This window comes from Moschus berezovskii, chromosome 2, assembly GCF_049115385.1.
Source record: "Moschus berezovskii isolate FMDL1 chromosome 2, NW_MosBer_1.0, whole genome shotgun sequence".
NCBI classification, from domain to species: domain Eukaryota; kingdom Metazoa; phylum Chordata; class Mammalia; order Artiodactyla; family Moschidae; genus Moschus; species Moschus berezovskii.
In genome coordinates this window covers 65,146,152-65,162,256 of record NC_142461.1, presented here as the reverse complement: position 1 = coordinate 65,162,256, position 16,105 = coordinate 65,146,152, and the positions used below count along the sequence as shown (strand labels likewise).

At 52.8% G+C, this 16,105-nt stretch overlaps 1 protein-coding gene across 3 annotated transcripts in view; it reads left to right on the top strand.

Moving 5' to 3' along the window:
- Nucleotides 1–16,105, top strand: part of RALB (RAS like proto-oncogene B) — a 73,565-nt gene that overhangs the window by 308 nt on the left and 57,152 nt on the right. Inside the window, exon 1 of one of the 3 annotated variants that reach the window (XM_055396922.2) lies at nt 30–91. The exons of the other annotated variants lie outside the window; for them this stretch is intronic. The gene's annotated coding sequence lies outside the window, so the exon portion shown is untranslated. Of the gene's footprint in view, nt 1–29; nt 92–16,105 lie in introns of those variants that run through there. 3 annotated transcript variants of the gene reach the window in all.

The window sequence follows — 16,105 nt, the reverse complement described above, 5'->3', positions numbered from 1 at the left end:
GCCCAGGGGGCGGGACCGAAGGGCGGTAGGCGCGGCCTGCCGCGGTGCCCCACCTTCGCCCGCGACCGATCAGGGGGCCCAGGCGCCGGCGGTGAGGCTTGGGCGTCCGCCGCGGGGATGGCCGGCGGCGTGGGGGCGAGCTGGGCGGGGGCCGGGGGAGTGTGGGAGTTTGTGAGCGAGGGCGTGGGTGCTGCTGACTGAATGCACGGGGCGGGTGTGTGCGCGCGCGGGAGGCGGCTGGCTTGTGCCTGTGCGGAGAGGCTCTCGTGTGTGCGGTCAGCGCCCGGGTTGTGCCTGGAACGGGCGGCTTCCGGGGCTGGACCCCACCGAGCGGGCCGCCGGCCGTTCTCCTGCCGTCTGTGAAGTGGCCGAGGCAGAGTGCCGGGGTGTCTCAACTCCGAGGTGGAGGGTGGGCGCTAGAATGGCATTAGACCCTTCAGGGTCCGTTGGCAAAGTTGCGACAAGCAGGTGCTTCCTGCCGCTGGTCATCCGGCAACTTAGAGCAGAATGGAGATTCCGATTTAGTCCCTCGTCCTCGTTTGACTTGTCTGGTCCTGCCTTAGTCTGATTCTCACAGATACTGTTGGGACCAGGAGCTGGAGCCAGAGGTCAAGAAATCTGGTTTCCAGTTCAAGTCCTGCCACTCAACTGCTGAGAAACCTGGGCAGGATGTGTGCTCTCTTGGCCTCAGGGATCCTGGGCTGTAAGTTGGGGGTCGGCCGTGGTGGTATCCAGTAGCCCCTCTTGCCAGCTGTGCAGACGCTGGAGGCCCCTCCCTGCCTTCTCCAGGCTTTCTCTTCAGAGCCCTGGCTGCTCGCCCTTCCTGCCCTCCAGCTCCCATAGAATCTGCCACACTTAAGTGCTGGGCTCTGAGCCCGTCAACGGGGCTCGGCTGGTGTGGGGTCTCCCAGGGAAGGGGTTCTGGAAAGAAAAGTGGGGGCCATGGTCCAGACTCAGAAGCCAGCCTTCCCCAGTCCACCTCTAAGTTGGTGAAGCCTGGTGAAGGGTGGACAGTCCCATTTCTCAAAGCTCTCCCACAGCTTCACCGCCCTCCCCTCAGCCAGGCCAGTTGGGTGGTCCTCAGGAAAGGGACTCCAGCTGAGTGAACCTTTATCTCAGACTCCAGTCTTCAGGGCCCCTTGTTTGTTAGGACCCCTTGGGAGTCACTGTGGGGAGACTGTTGACTATATGGGACACCAGGTTCACCCTCCACCCCTTCCTCCCAGGCTCCAGCCCATCTGTTTTGCATCCTGGTTTTTCTTTTACTGTTTCCTTTCAAGGAGGGATTTGTCAGCTAAAACAAAATTTAAAATTCAAAATCCCTCTGCCAGTCCAACTACAAAATGGGCTAGTAATAGCACTTAGGACCATTTTGAGGTTGAGATGAATCCATACATGGAAAACACTTTGCATTTAGAGAAATGTGAGCCACTAATATTTACCACACTGGGGCAAGTAAATCCTTTAGGGGTGGGACTGACTGGCAGCCCCCCAGGGAGGCGGTGGCCAGGCCAGGTCTTCTGGGCCCTGTTGGAATGGGCAGAAATCCTGTAGCTAGATGACCTCAGGGTCATCTGTCTTTACTATCTTTGTGGCAGAGGTTGGAGTTTGGAGTATGTTGTCCCATACTTTACTGTCTTTGTGGCAGAGGTTGAAGTTTTTAGTGTGTTGTCCCATCTCTGCAGCTCCTCAGGACAGGGACCTGGTTCTCTCCCTCCAGGAAGGGGGATCATACGATGGCTGGTCACCATCCAGTGAGTCCTTGCTTCATCCTCCTGAGGGAGACAGAGCTGCTTATGGGTTTGAGGTGGAGCCACAGGGAGGCTACTGTCTGCTGCCCCCGCAGCTGGCTTTCCTGTGCCCCTAGGCCTGGATCCTCAGTTCTGTACAAGACTCCTCTCCTTTGCTACTTTCCCTGATGTGGTTAGGGTCTCAAGGACCTACCCCTGTCTTTACATTGACCTTTCAAGCTAACAAAGGTTGTTTGTTCTGTGCCTGGTACTGACCACCCAGCCACCTTGATGCTGGCATACACTCCAGAGCATAAGTGCCCTGGTCCTCCAGTGCAGGCCTGTCATGCTGATTTCTGGGCAGCAGCCTGCAATGTGTCTATGTCGCATGATCTCACCCCTGCTCAGCATCCTCAAATGGCCTGGGAGGCCCCCCGAGCTTGCCCTGGCCCACTTGTGGTCCACAGCCAGTCTGCCGCCCTCCCTCAGAACTTGCCGTGCTGATCTCTGCATTTTCTGTTCAGGGCCGGCCCAACATCCCAGCCTCCCTCCCTCCTAACTACTAAGACTCAAGACAAGGCTTCAGTCCCAGGAAAACATTCTCGACTCCTGGTAGATTGATGTCCCTTCTCTGACCCCCCTTCACTTCAGGGGCTTTGTTCCTGGGGGACTTCTTTCCCTGGGTTGAGTCTGTTTGGCCATCTTTTTCTCCATGAGATTGGAGGTTGGACCCCCCGGGCAGCGCTTATGTTGCAGCTCGTGCTTGAGGGAAGTCGGTTGAGTGGATTAGTCCAGAGTCGGACACGACTGAAGTGACTTAGCAGCAGCACACCTGCTCAGGATGGTGCTTCCCTGCCCCTTCTCTCTGAGCGTTTGGGGTTTGCAGCCAGGCGCAGTCCCCAGGCCAGCATCATGGGCCCTGTACTGTCCCTTACCCCTCCCCCATCCCTTCTTTCCAACTTGGCATAACCATAGCAGCTCACAACAGTGGTCAGGAGCCTGGGCACGGGGTGCTCAGCGGGTTTTCTGTTCAAGTCTCACAGGCCAGAATCGAGGGCCTCGTTCCCTTCTGAAAGGCCCTGATGAGAATCAACTTCTGGGTTTGTTTAGCTTCTCTTCATTCAGTTCCCTGGAGCTGTGGGCTGAGGCTCCCCTTTCCTTGCCAGCTGTCAGCCAGGGATGGCTCTTGGCCACCCATTCCTGGTCAGTGGCCCCCTTCACGGCCACCAGCATTGGGTTGAGTCATTCTTCCTCTTTGAATTGCTGTGGCTCATTCTCCTGCTGCATCTCTGCTGCCTTTTCTGTTTTTAAGGACTCGTGATCTTATTGGGCCCTGCTGGACAGTCAGTTCCCCTGAGCAGCTGGGCCCAGGGCAGGAGTCTGGCCCCAGGAGACAGGGTGCCCCTCTGAATGTTCTCCTAGTAGTGACTTGGGCCAGAGAATGATCTGTACAGAAGGCCCAGGGACATTTTCCCTTTCAGAGCCTATTGGGTTTGCTCACCTCAGCTTCTTCACGAGGAAGCCGCAGCCCACATGGCCCTTTGTGTCACCCTTGGCGCCCCGGTGCTCTGTGGTCCCCTCCATCTCCCAGGCCAACTTGTGAACCCTGGCACTGTTGTCCCCAGGCTCTGTGACCTTGGCAAGTATTCCCACCTCCAGTCCCATCAGTGAGATGCATATGAACTCATAGAATTGTAAGTGTAAAATGAAACAATGTATAAAAACTCAGTACACACTCACTTATTCTGTCCCGTTGGTGGCCTTGGTCTCTGTTTTGGCCATTAGAGGAGGCGTCCCTCCTTCGAGAAGCCTGTCCTCCCTGCCGTGCAGTCAGTCCTGGGGCTCACACCACCAGGCACTGGGGCCCTATCCTTGCTTGCCTGGCTGTTCCTGGCTCCCCGAGGGCAGGGCCCCTCTTTCATCTCTGTGTCCGTAGTTGCTAGCTCAGGCCTGTATGCAGTAGACGTGTCCAGGAAAGCACAGGCAGGCAAGAAGGATGCAGCTGATGTGGCAGCTTTCCCACGTGCTGAGCAACAGAGCAGAGCAGCTTGTCTAAAGCTCAGAGATGCTGCATTTACAGGGAGGAGTCTGGGCTCCCAGGAGTATACCCTGGAGCACCCCCGCACTTCAGGTGCGCTGGACTCAGTATTTCAAAGCTCTGTATCATCTGCAGTTCGTGCGGTGGCAGAGGCATGACCCTCATTTCACAGTTGGGGAAACTAGGCACAGCTATAGTTTTCTGCCGAACTTTCAGCTGCAGACTTTTTCCTGAGTCCTGCTGTTGGCCCACCTGGTAGCCTGGCCTTGTGCAGCAGTTCAGTCTAGTGAGAATGGGCCCACTGAAGAGCCAGACTGTGATTGAGTCCCCTGGAGACTTAGGCTCATGTTTTAGCAGATTTTCCTCAACTTGTGTATTCATTTAACAAATACGTATGCAGCATCTGCCCCATAACCTGGGCCCCATCCTGATGTGGGATGCAGCTGTGCACAGCTCTGACTACTCCCTTGCTGCCCCCCTTCCCTGTTCAGCAATCACCTCCAAGAAGCCCTCCCTGATCACTCCCTCCCTGTGTACATCACCCTGTTCTATTTCTCTCGTTTCCTCTGTGGTCACTAAATACATGCTTGCTTTAGGAAAATCTGGAAAATGAGTTGTTGTTTAGAGAGAGGGGGAGAAAGCTCTCATCTTATTACCTACACAAAATCACTATTAACATTTTACTGTAGTTCGTTCTACATGGTCGCCTCTGCAAAAGACATGTCATTATCCGTGTACCATTTTAGTCTGCTTTGTTGCTTAACATTAATCCTGCAACTCACTTTATTTTCACATCTCTGAGTCATGAATTGACTGCCCAATTGACAGTGTCTTACAAGCACTGTCAGCCTGTTTTGAAATCCAGCTCTTCCAAAGGGGGTTCTGTTGGCTTCTGAAGTCGCCTGGGGAGCACTGTCAACTTGAGAGCATTTTGCAATAAATTTTATGTACGTTCAGTTGCAACTCGTGGTGTTTTTAGGCCGTGGTGTTAGTGCAAACTCAGACTCCAGCCTGCCTGAGTCCTGGCTTGTTCAGGTTCTCAGGGCTAATTTTGTTCCCTCCCTACATCTGGGGTCAAAGTCGAATGCCATTTCTCTCTGAGGGGGCTGTTTATCATTCCCCTTCCATGCAGGGAATATCCCTTAGTTGGGGGTGGGGATCCCAGTTTTACTTCGATGCCTCTTACTAGCTGCCCCAGCCTGAGATTCTTTTTCTTTCGTGACACATGAAACAGTGGCGTGTCTTATAATCAGTGGTGTCTCCAAGGTAATGAAATAGCATGAAGAGAGCCATCTCGGGTCCACGTCCGTTCATCGTGAGCGTCTTTTCAGTGGCCCCACAGGGTTGTCCCTAGCTTTCCTCGCCTGTTCCCTTGTTGCATCCTGGGGTTCTTCCTGTTCTTTTCTAAGATCAGAGGCACTGGTGTCTTTCTCACTCCACGTAGCTGCTTCTGCACTCAGTTTCTTACGGGTAATTCCCTAAAATCGAATTGCTGGATTGAAGGAATGACTGTTCCTCAGGCTCTTGACATAGAAAGTCCAGTGTTTTTAGAGCTTGAGTCTTTCTTTCTTCCGGTTGTCTTTGCAGAAACAGAATCAATACGAATCTGCCACTTCTGAGAGCAGCTGGTCGAGCGCTTTCCGTCTCTGAAACTCCACAAAGGCGACAGATAGCGTTAACAGGGTAAAAAGGCCCCGGTCAAATGGAGACTCAGGTGTCGGGCTGCATAAAATTGAAAATCAACTAAAAACCAGGATGGTTTTGACGTGTGTGTGGGGTCAGTGGTTTATTTGGGGTCAATCACAGTAACCTCCAAATATTCAGTTCAGTTCAGTCCCTTGGATTATCTAATTTTATGTTGTTATTGTTTAGCTGCTAAGTCATGTCTGACTCTTTGCAACCCCATGGACTGTAGCACGCCGGGCTTCCCTGTCCATCACCGTCTCCCAGAGTTTGCTCAAACTCATGTCCATTGAGTTGGTGATGCCATCCAACCATTTCCTTCTCTGTCACTGCCTTCTCCTCCTGCCCTAAATCTTTCCAGCATCAGGGTCTTTTCCAAATTCTAATTTATTTTGAGGCATCCAAATATAGTTAAACTTCATTAATTCAAACCTTTTTTTGTAGTTGTGGGCAAGAAGCTTCCTGAACGATGGGATATTGTTCAAAAAAATGGTAGGCCACTCAAAAACCATTGTTTGTACTTAAATCGGCACTACCAGGATATTTTCAACAGTTCCCGTGTGAAATCTCAGTCTTCTTCTCCCAGTCTCATGCACACTGTTAATTTACTCCCCCAAAGCCTTCTATGGCATAGAGTTAATCCTCACTCTTCTCACCTGGCTTTGTCATAAATTGAGGGAGTATGCGTTGTGGATGATGTGTTTACTGGGGCAGAAGCAAGACATTTGTCAGCTTTAAATCACGATTTCACTCTGGAGTACCTCTCATTCTTCTACTAACTGGTGCAAAGTAGCAAATGATAATAAGCAAACCAACAAGTACAAGAAATGCCTCTGCCTATCACTCAGTGACCCCAGGAACTGTATGAGGTTCTTGCCTTTAGGGGACCATCTGACCTGCCCAGTACATGGAGACAGTGGGTCACAGGGTGGAGTCTCCCTGCCACAGAGCTTTGGCAGCTTCTCATTTCTCAGGACTGAAGCCAAGTGCCTTCCTATGCCCTTTGAGGCCTGGTTGACCAGCCTCCCTCCTCCCATCTCTCTGGCCTCATTTGACTGCCTGCCCCATGGCTGCCTCAGGGACATCATGGGTTTGTGTGTCTGCGCATACCCCTCCGGGGGCAGCTGGGACACTGCCTGACTCCGCACTCGGGCTTCAGGCCATCCACCATCACTGCCGTGGGCACTCCCAGGACGGTTGTGTGCTGGGCCCTGTGGCCTTGACCCCAAGGACTGCTTGCTCAGCCATAGAGTCACACAGCACAGACATGACACACGGAGCAACCCTGGAAGAGCCAGAGTGGACCAGAGGACCCTGGGCTGAAGCTAATTAAACATCAGCTGAAAATGAGAGAAAGAGAAGCGTTGGGAATAAGCTGTCAGGTGAAGATTGGGCTGGCTGGGTGATGGGGGAGGAGGCTGGAACAGAACCCTAAACTAGAAGGATGCCGGAGGCCCCCAGTGGATTTAAGCATGAACCACAGAAGGGACCACCTGGATTCAAAGCTCAGCTCTGTCATTTATGCAGATATGTGTCCTTGACCAGACGACCCAGCGTCTGTGAAATGGGGATGATGACTTTGCCCCTCATAGGATAAATGCGGGCTGATAGAGATGCAGGGCTGGCACATTTGGGCAACAACTACCATGTGTGCGTACCTGCTGCTCGCCCTCTCTCACCTGTGCTGAGGCTCAGAGAAGGGTGTCTTCACAGGAAGTGAAGACAGAGTCACACTTGGGGAGGGGTCACGCTTGGGAGGCACAGGTAACAACTAAAGGGGAACTTCGGTTCTGTAGCATAAATAAGCCCAGGTGACTACCTAATTCATTTTTCCACCTGGACCCAGGTCTGTTTTATCATTAAAGGGACCAGGACAGGGCGGGGGTCTCCCAATGCAGTGCTGCTGGCTAAACAGGCAGATCCCTCAACTCAACCCCAGCACCCCGAATCAGAGTCCTTGCAGGTTGGGTTCAGAATCCAAAGTTTTTTAAAGCTCCCTGGATGATTCCAGTGTGCGGCAAGCCATCAGAACCCCCAGCCAGCTGACCTCTGACAGGTTATCTTAGTCCTTGGTGGTAGGTTTAGTGCTAAGTTGTGTCCGACTCTTTGTGACCCTGTGGGCTGTAGCCCACCAGGCTCCTCTGTCCATGGAATTCTCCAGGCAAGAATACTGGAGTGGGTTGCTATTTCCTTCTCCAGGGGATCTTCCCCTCCTAGGGGTTGAACCTGGGTCTCCTGCATTGCAGGCAGATTCTTTACCAACTGAGCCACCAGGGGTTGCTCCTTAGAGTCTGTGTTTCTGTCCCCATCAAATGCCCTGTGCTGCCATGGGAGCACCTGGTCCAGAACTCACCTGCTGTCATCAGAGATGGGGCGGGTCCCCTGGTCTGACCCAGGTGATGAAACAACAAGGCGGGGGGACTAAGTCTAGAACTAAGTCTCTAGCCGCCGCCCAGTGCCCTGCCCTGGCAGTCGTCTTTGAGGAGAGGAAAACAGCAAACTTCAGACCTGGGCTGCTTTCTCACCATGAATCAGCTGAATGTAAATGGAAAATGTGTTTTTGAGTCTGGAGATACTTTACAGTAGCAGTACCCCAAACTTTTTGGCGCAAGGGACTGGTTTCGCGGAATACAGTTTTTCCATGGATGGCTAGCGGGTAGGGCAAGATGGTTGCAGGATAATTCTCACACAGCCGTGGGGAGTGGCTGTAAATACAGAGGAAGCTTGATTCGCTCAACCACCATTCACCTGCTGTGAGGCTCAGGTCCTAACAGGCCATGGACTGGTACTGGGGTTGGGGATCCCTGCATTATAGGATGAAAACCAAGACCAAGCAATCCCTCCTTTTATAGCAAAGAAGATGAAATTCTGCAGAGTTCCTGTTGGTTTTGGCTTTTTGTCTTTAAGAACATATAAATTATTTACCATCATTGAGGTTCTTTCTGAATTGCCGGAAACAGCTATAAACTTTCCAGTGTTATCCAGGGAGCCCTCAGGGCGGTGAGTTACTGCTCACATGATGAATTCCTATTGCAGATCAGCACTTGCAGATTTCTCCCATGAAGATAGATAATTTCTTGAACCCCAAGTGCTTTTACAGAGCAGAGGTTGGAGAAAAGAGGTTTTACTTTACAGTTTCTAAGTGGGTGATTTTTAAAACTCAGTGAAATGGTTTAACTGGCTATCAGGCCCATCACAACAGATGTATCAGCGAAAGGGAACATCGTCAAGTATATGGTTGGGAGCTGCCATCATCAAGTACATGGGGGTGTGCGGGACAGAGGTATGAAGAAGACCTAGGATTTTTTTTTAATGAGAAAACAGATACACATTTAGAAGTAAATAGCAAACGTTTCGGAGAAGGCAATGGCAAGCCACTCCAGTACTATTGCCTAGAAAATCCCATGGATGGAGGAGCCTGGTAGGCTGCAGTCCGTGGGGTCGCTAAGGGTCGGACACGACTGAGCGACTTCACTTTCACTTTTCACTTTCACACATTGGAGAAGGAAATGGCAGTCCACTCCAGTGTTCTTGCCTGGAGAATCCCAGGGACGGGGGAGCCTGGTGGGCTTCCGTCTGTGGGGTCACACAGAGTCAGACATGACTGAAGTGACTTAGCAGCAGCAGCAGCAAACGTTTGGGGCTGAGAGGGTCTCTGGAAGCAAGAGGCCAGAAAACAGTTTTCACTGTCACATACAATGACGGTGACCATGGCAGTGATAACAGAAGAACTTGCTTTATTTGCATGGGAGAGGGGGAGGTTTGACCGCATTCCAAGGAGACACGGATGCTCAGAGAGACCAAGTGCCTGACCAAGGCCACAGCCGGCTTATGCACCCTGGGGTCACTGCACAGTTCTGCCTTATCTGCACAAAGTGCAGGGAGGAGATAGAACATCATTCTGGCTTGTGCTAAGTCGATGTACTCCTAGGAAAAGTCCTGGAGGGATTCTGCCAAACAGCTGGTGAGAAGTTGTTTTTAAAGAATCATTTCCTGAATGACCATGTCTCAGCATGAAGAAAAAAAAGTGTGTATTGACCTTGGGTGAACAGAGAAGAGTGGATAAGGACCCCTTTTCTGACATAATAACACAGGCGATGCTCTGGGTGGGATTTTGAGAAGATGCTGGGAAGGGTCTTTGTCCCTCCTGCAAGGTCCAAGTTGCTGGGAGTCCTGCTCACCCATCTTGGGCACAGCCGCCAGGGAGGGGGGAGGGTGACACTCCTGACGAGCTGGTTTTTCTCCTTTTCTTGTGAGTTGACATTCCTGTTTCTATCCCAGGGAGCGCAGGTCCAACCGTCAGACTGCCTGCTTCCCGTGAGTGAGGCTCTGACCTCGGGGTTGTCCTCACCTTTCAGTGGAGAGGATCACTTTCATGGATCACTCCTGCATTTCCACCTGAACACAGGGACCAGGGGAGATGTGGGTGGGGGAGCAGGGCTCAGACCCAGGCTGGGTTTGGCTTCTCAGCACACACAGCAGGCATTGACATCAGGCTGTTCAGCAGAGCCGGTGAGGGGCATGGTCTGGGGCCCTGCTTCTTCCAGCTGCTTGGTCCACTGTCTTGTGGCCCATCGACTTATCCTCCCCTGTCTCCTAACCAAGCTGCTTCCTGGCCCTGTGCCCCTGGGCAGCTTCTCTCTCCGGTTGGTGGTAGCGCTGTGGGCTCAAGGCTGAGTTTCCTCTGGGGCAGCCCTGGTCCGATCCCACCGTGGCTGCTTGCTGGACACGCAGCTCAGTCATGCTGCCTCTGTTTACTGTAAGACGAGGTGATTCAGGCACCGTGGGAGTGGCTGAAGGCAGGCTTGGGGAGCCCCGGACCAGTCCTGACGTGTGGGGAAGCCATCCGGGGCTGTTAGCCACCCTCCTGTGTAGAAAGCAGTCTTGCTTCCTTTTATCTTCACGCAGTGAGTCCCTTCAACAGAGCCTGGGCAGGCCGGCTGCCGGCTGCAGTGTTTCCTCACCAGCCTGGCCTCTTCTCTCCTGTTTGCAGCTTTGGAGAAGGGAGGAGGATTTTATTGCTGCTTTGGTGGGACAATTACTATTTGTGTGTGTGTACTCAGTTGTGTTCAACTCATTGCTGCCCCAAGGGCTGTAGCCCGCCAGGCTTCTCTGTCCATGGAATTTTCCAGGCAGGAATACTGGAGTGGGTTGCCATTTCCTCCTCCAGGGAATTTTATTTTTTGGATCTGTGATAAGAACCTGATGACCACGTATGACGGGGGGGCTTGCTGTAGCAGTCAGTCCATGAGGGAGGTGGCAGGGCTCACACAGAAAATTGTCTGCTGCTCCTCAGAGCCAGGGCCTGTCTGTAGGTGGCAAAGGAGAGGGTGGAGACCCATGGTACGAATGTCCCCACACCTTGGGCTGGATTCAGTCTTTTTTTTTTTTTTTAATTATTTTATTGAAGTATAGTTGATTTACAATGTCATGTTAATTTCTACTGTATGGCAAAGTGACTCAGTTATACATGTATATACCTTCTTTTTCATATTCTTTTCCAGTATGGTTTATCACAGGATATTGAATATAGTTCCCTGTAGGAGCTATACAGTATACAACTATATGGTCAGACCTTGTTGTTTGTCCATTCTGTATATAATAGTTTGCATCTGCTCACCCGAAAGTCCCAGTCCATCCCTCCCCACCCCCCTCTCCCTGGGCAGCCAGAAGTCTGTTCTCTATCTCTGTGATTCTGTGTATGTCTTATAGATAAGTTCATTTGTGTTATACTTTACATTTCACATACGAGCGATATCATATGATACCTGTCTTTCTCTGACTCACTTTACTCGATAGGACAGTCTCTGTGTCCATCCATTCTGCTGCAAGTGGCATTATTTTATCCTTTTCTATGGCTGAGTAGGATTCTCAAGCTTTTAGTTTGCACTAATCGATGGCTGGATGGCATCACCGACTTGATGGACATGAGTTTGAGTGAACTCCGGGAGTTGGTGATGGACAGGGAGGCCTGGCGTGCTGTGATTCATGGGGTCGCAAAGAGTCGGACATGACTGAGCAACTGAACTGAACTGAACTGAACTGAATCCCTCATTTGGACACTTACATGGCCTGTGCCAGCCCAGGTGCATCGCACAGGTGGGCACAGGTGTCTGACAGTTTCAGCCCCGGGGTCACGGCCTCCCCATCTAAGCCCTCATAGGACACCCAGGAGTGCTGACTCAGCAGCTGGGTTGTGGAATCCAAAGCCCAATTGATGTGGGGCTCGAGGGGAAGTTGTCTTCCAGCAGTATGGCCAGACTTTCGCACTCTTGTGAGATGGAAGGGGCAGGGTGTATGCTGTGGCTATTGTTTGGGATCGGCTGCTGCCAAGTGGGCCGGGCCCCCCACCCCTGAGATGCCTTCCCCCCCGTCAGCCATGCCCTCCCCTCACCCAGAGCAGCAGGGCTGAATCCGGGTGAGGAGCTCTCCAGGCAGCTGTGCCTTCTCTGTACGTTCCCTCAGGCCCACATTTCTTGTGTCCCAAGCAACAGGGGCGTCAGCCCAGGCAGTTCAGGGCTGCTGTATCGTGTGGTCAAGGTGAGGGCTGAGGTATCAGCTAAGGTTAGAGCCAGGTGCCCCAGGGAGCCTTGCGGGCAGAGGCAGTGGTGTGCTGGTTGCCTGGCCTCCGTGCAGACTCAGTGTCTGGGGCTACCCTCTGATGGCTCTGGGACAAATGCAGGGAGCATGACTTGGGATGCCCCCCAAATTGTAACAGGCCTCCTCTGTCTATGATCATTTCCTTTGGGTGGGTTTGGCAACCATTTCAAGACAGATGTCCTTCCTTGGTCCCTGGTCTGATGGTCACTGTCCACATGCAGTGGGGGCATCTACTCCCTGGCAGAGAGGTGGGGATGCAGGGGCCTCTGCTGCAACCAGTCAGGGGGCTGAGCTTGTTGAAGCTGGAGCTGGGTACAGATGGTGGGTGGGCCTCAGAGAAAGAGTCCACCAGGCCCACCCTGGCTCATGCCTGTGTACAGATAGGTCCACCCCCCCGCCCCCACATACACCCCTCGTAGGAGCTCTGACCGCAGTCACAGAGACCAGAGCTGAAGATGAGAGGCTGAGTCAGAGGTTACTGAGCGTGGGAGGACTCCTGGGGGAGGCAGAGATGGGCTGTGGAAGGGTGGTGGTAGTGGCTTTGCCTTCCAGAGCCATCTCTGGAGGCTGGGATGTTCAGGTTCCCCCTGCTGGCCCCGCAGCCCCCTGGGCAGGGCTTTCCATGCGGGGTTGTCAGCAGGGGCTCCCCACTCTGAAACACCACCTCCCACTGCCCTGAGATTGCCCCGTGTCCGCAGCACGCCGTCCTTGCCCTGCTGGACTTGCTGAAGCCACTCTAGTTCCTCTGAGACAGCCCTGTTCAGCCTTGCCCACCCCTTCCTGGGCTTCCCCACCTCCAGCCTTTGTTGCTCTCAGCACGCCAGCCTCCAGTGCCCTCCTCCTACTCTCTCACCCTTGTGTTTGGCAGGATCCTCTTTGCTTTTTCTAGCCTGGTTCCGCAAAGCTCCACCTGTCATGGGACACACCTGGCCACCTGCTTCATTCTGCTGCGCTTCCACTTTGCCCTGAAGTTCTCTGAAACCCTCTCCTCATTCAAGGCCTTGGTTTCCTGCTCTGTAAGATGGGACAGTATCATGTCGGGGATCAAGTATGAAGATTGTTTGTCATGACCTTCATGGAAGCGCCAGCACACAAAAGGTGCTAAATAAAGCCATCAGTCTTTTCCTGCTCTACACCAGGTGTGAGGCCACTCAGGTGGAAGACACTGGAGGAGGGGACTGAGGGGTAGACAGTGGGGAGCTCCAGGGGAGGGAGGGGAGGCGGAGGGAGTGAATGACAGGGGTGCCCCTGCGGGTGCTGGGTGCTATCAGGGAGCGGCAGGAGGAGGCTGGGAGCTGGGACTTTCCTGGGAGACAAGGATGCCATGGAAGTTGTTGCGGGGGCAAGGCCAGGCCGTGATTGTGGAGAGGCGGGAGGGAGTGGAAGGAGGGGAAAGGGGAAGAGACGGGGGAGGCTTTGGGAGAGACTCTGGTCCACTCCTCCCTGTCCCCGTCACCCATCCTGGGATGAAAAGGGGAGCATTTGGAGTCCTCTCCAGAGATGTGTTGCACTCGGACTGGGGAAGGAAGATGGAAGGTCTTTCCTCAGGACCCCAGCTTCCTTTCCCCTGTGCCCGCCCACTTCCTTGGGTTGAACTCCAGTCCTCCTCCAGCACCCTGTCTCTCTGTCTACTGGGCGCTGGCTGCTTTCTGGACTTCGCTTTTCTGCCTGCTTTCCCTCTGGTTTCCCTGCTCTCTCAGCTTCGAGTGGGCAGAGCTTTGAGCATCAGTCACGTGGGGAACGGGGAGGGGGCAAAGCAGGCAGCGCCTTCCCTGGGTCCCTGTCCCTGGGCTCCCCCTGCCCCAGGGGCCTGAATTCCCAGCACAGTGCCCAGCCACTGGCATGTGGTCGGCATAGCATCATGAAATGACTGCTTATTGGATGCTGGAATCTCCGGGTGTTCAGTGAGTGCCCGATCATGTCTCTCTACCCCTGCCCCTCATATGTTTGGGGTCCAGGATTTGGTGGGGGCAGGAGTGACCAGCCTGGAGGAGGTGACTGTCTCCACTCCCATCAGGTTATCTTTGGGCATCTCAGCACATTCCAGGAGGCCACGTGCTAATGGGTGTGTGGCCCAGGTGACATGTGTCTAAAGGTGGAGGGGGTGAGGGGGTGACCACAGGAGCAGCCATGTCTCTGTTCCATGTTTGAAATGTGCTGGCCTCTTCCAGGAAATGGTCACTTTTCTTCTCACTGAATTTGGCAGCCTTTGGGGAATTTTGGGAGGGAGGAGGGACCCTGGAAGGAAACCACCGTGGGACCCTTTGTTTCCTTAGAAGCCCTAACACAAAGAAAGGATGAAGTGGAGGTGGGGCTGCAGAGGGCTTGTTTTTTCCCTTCAGAACCGGCCAGCCCGAGTCAGAAGGAGGGTGTTATCCTTTTCATCTAGCGCTTTGTTCCTTCTGATGGTCTGAATGTGGAGGGGGATTTCGGCAGCTAGGGATCAGAGTGAGCAGAGGGCAGTTTCTGTGTGAAACAGAGGCAGGCGGGTGGGTCCAGCGAGTGCCAGGCTGCATGGTGCCCCTGGGGTTTAGGTGTTGGCCTTCTCCCAGGGAGAAGCCCAGAGAGATGAAGGGACTTGTGTGTTGTCACACAGCAGGTATTGATAGGGCTGGGATTTGAACCCAGGTCTCCGTGGTGCCAAAGTCCTGCTGAAGCATCCCCCTTAATGTAGAGAGCAGCAGGATACACACAGGCCCCCTTTCCAGTCTTGTTCTGGATCATTCCAGGCCTTCCCTCCATTAGTGTTTACCTTGACCACATGCCAGCCATGGTCGTGCCTTCTGCCCTGTGTGCTGCTGGGTTAGTGAGGGGTTGGCCCCCAGGCATTGAGTGTGAGTGCTGGAGACTTGGGGAAATGGTGTCCTTGTGGTAGGACTTCCAGCTGCTACTCCGACTGCTTTTGAGTGGGACAGTGAGGGCTTAGCTCCAGCGGGAGTGAGAAGACCCCTCTGAGGAACTAGGAGCAAAGTCAGTGGTCCTCCCAGGGAGAGAAAAAGCCTGTTTGCCTCCCAGGGACCCAGAGGACCAGGGGAGGAAGCTCAGGACAGATGCACAGGACTAACAGCCACAACTTCCTGCTGGGAGCAGGTCCAGAAATAGGGGGACTGGCTCCCCTCAAGCCCCTAGGCCAACTGCTCTGAAAAAGCAGAAAGTAAGTATGGGCGAGGCTGTGGAGAGAGTGGAACCCTCCCACACTGTTTGCGGGAATGTGAAATGGTGCAGCCACTGTGGAAAAGAGCATGGGGTCCCTCAAGAAGTTAAAAAGTACTGTGTGATTGCAATTCCACTTCTGGGTATGAAACCTAAAGATTTCAAAGCAGGGTCTCAAAGAGATATTTGAACACTGTGTCCACAGCAGCAGCATCCATAATAACCAAAAGGCAGAAGCACCCCCAAGTCCACTGTTGAATGAATGAAATAACTGTATACATATATATGTATATGTTTATTATATGTATGTAATAGAATACTAAATCTTAGGAAATTCTGACGCATGGATCAACCTTGAGGATGTTAAGGGAAGTGAAACAAGCCAGTTACAAAAGACTGACACTGTATGATTCCATTTACACAAGACCCCTTATAGGAGTCAGATCCATAGAAGCATAGCTCGCCCCGGAGCTAAGCCCTTAGAGGGGTGGGAGCCAGAGGCTGGTGGGGAGGAGGGTCCTGGGAGTTACTGTTTAACGGGAAGAGTTTGGGTCATGCAGGATGGAAAGAGTTCTGGAGATGGATGGTGGTGATGGCTGTACAAGAATGTAAATGTGCTTAGTGCCACTGAACTGTGTACTTAAAAACGGTTGAGATGGTGAATTTTATAGTGTGTATTTTGTTTTTTTATGTTTTGTCTTTTTTTGGTATGTTTTGTCTTTTTTTTTGGCTGTGTGGCATGTGAGATCTTAGTTCCCCAACCAGAGATCAAACCCGTACCCGCTGCATTGGAAGGCGGAGACTTAACCACTGGACCACTAGGGAAGTCCCCAATAATGTGTATTTTACCACAGTTTAAAAATAATAAATTAATTCAAAACGAAATGTAGGAAACGGATGT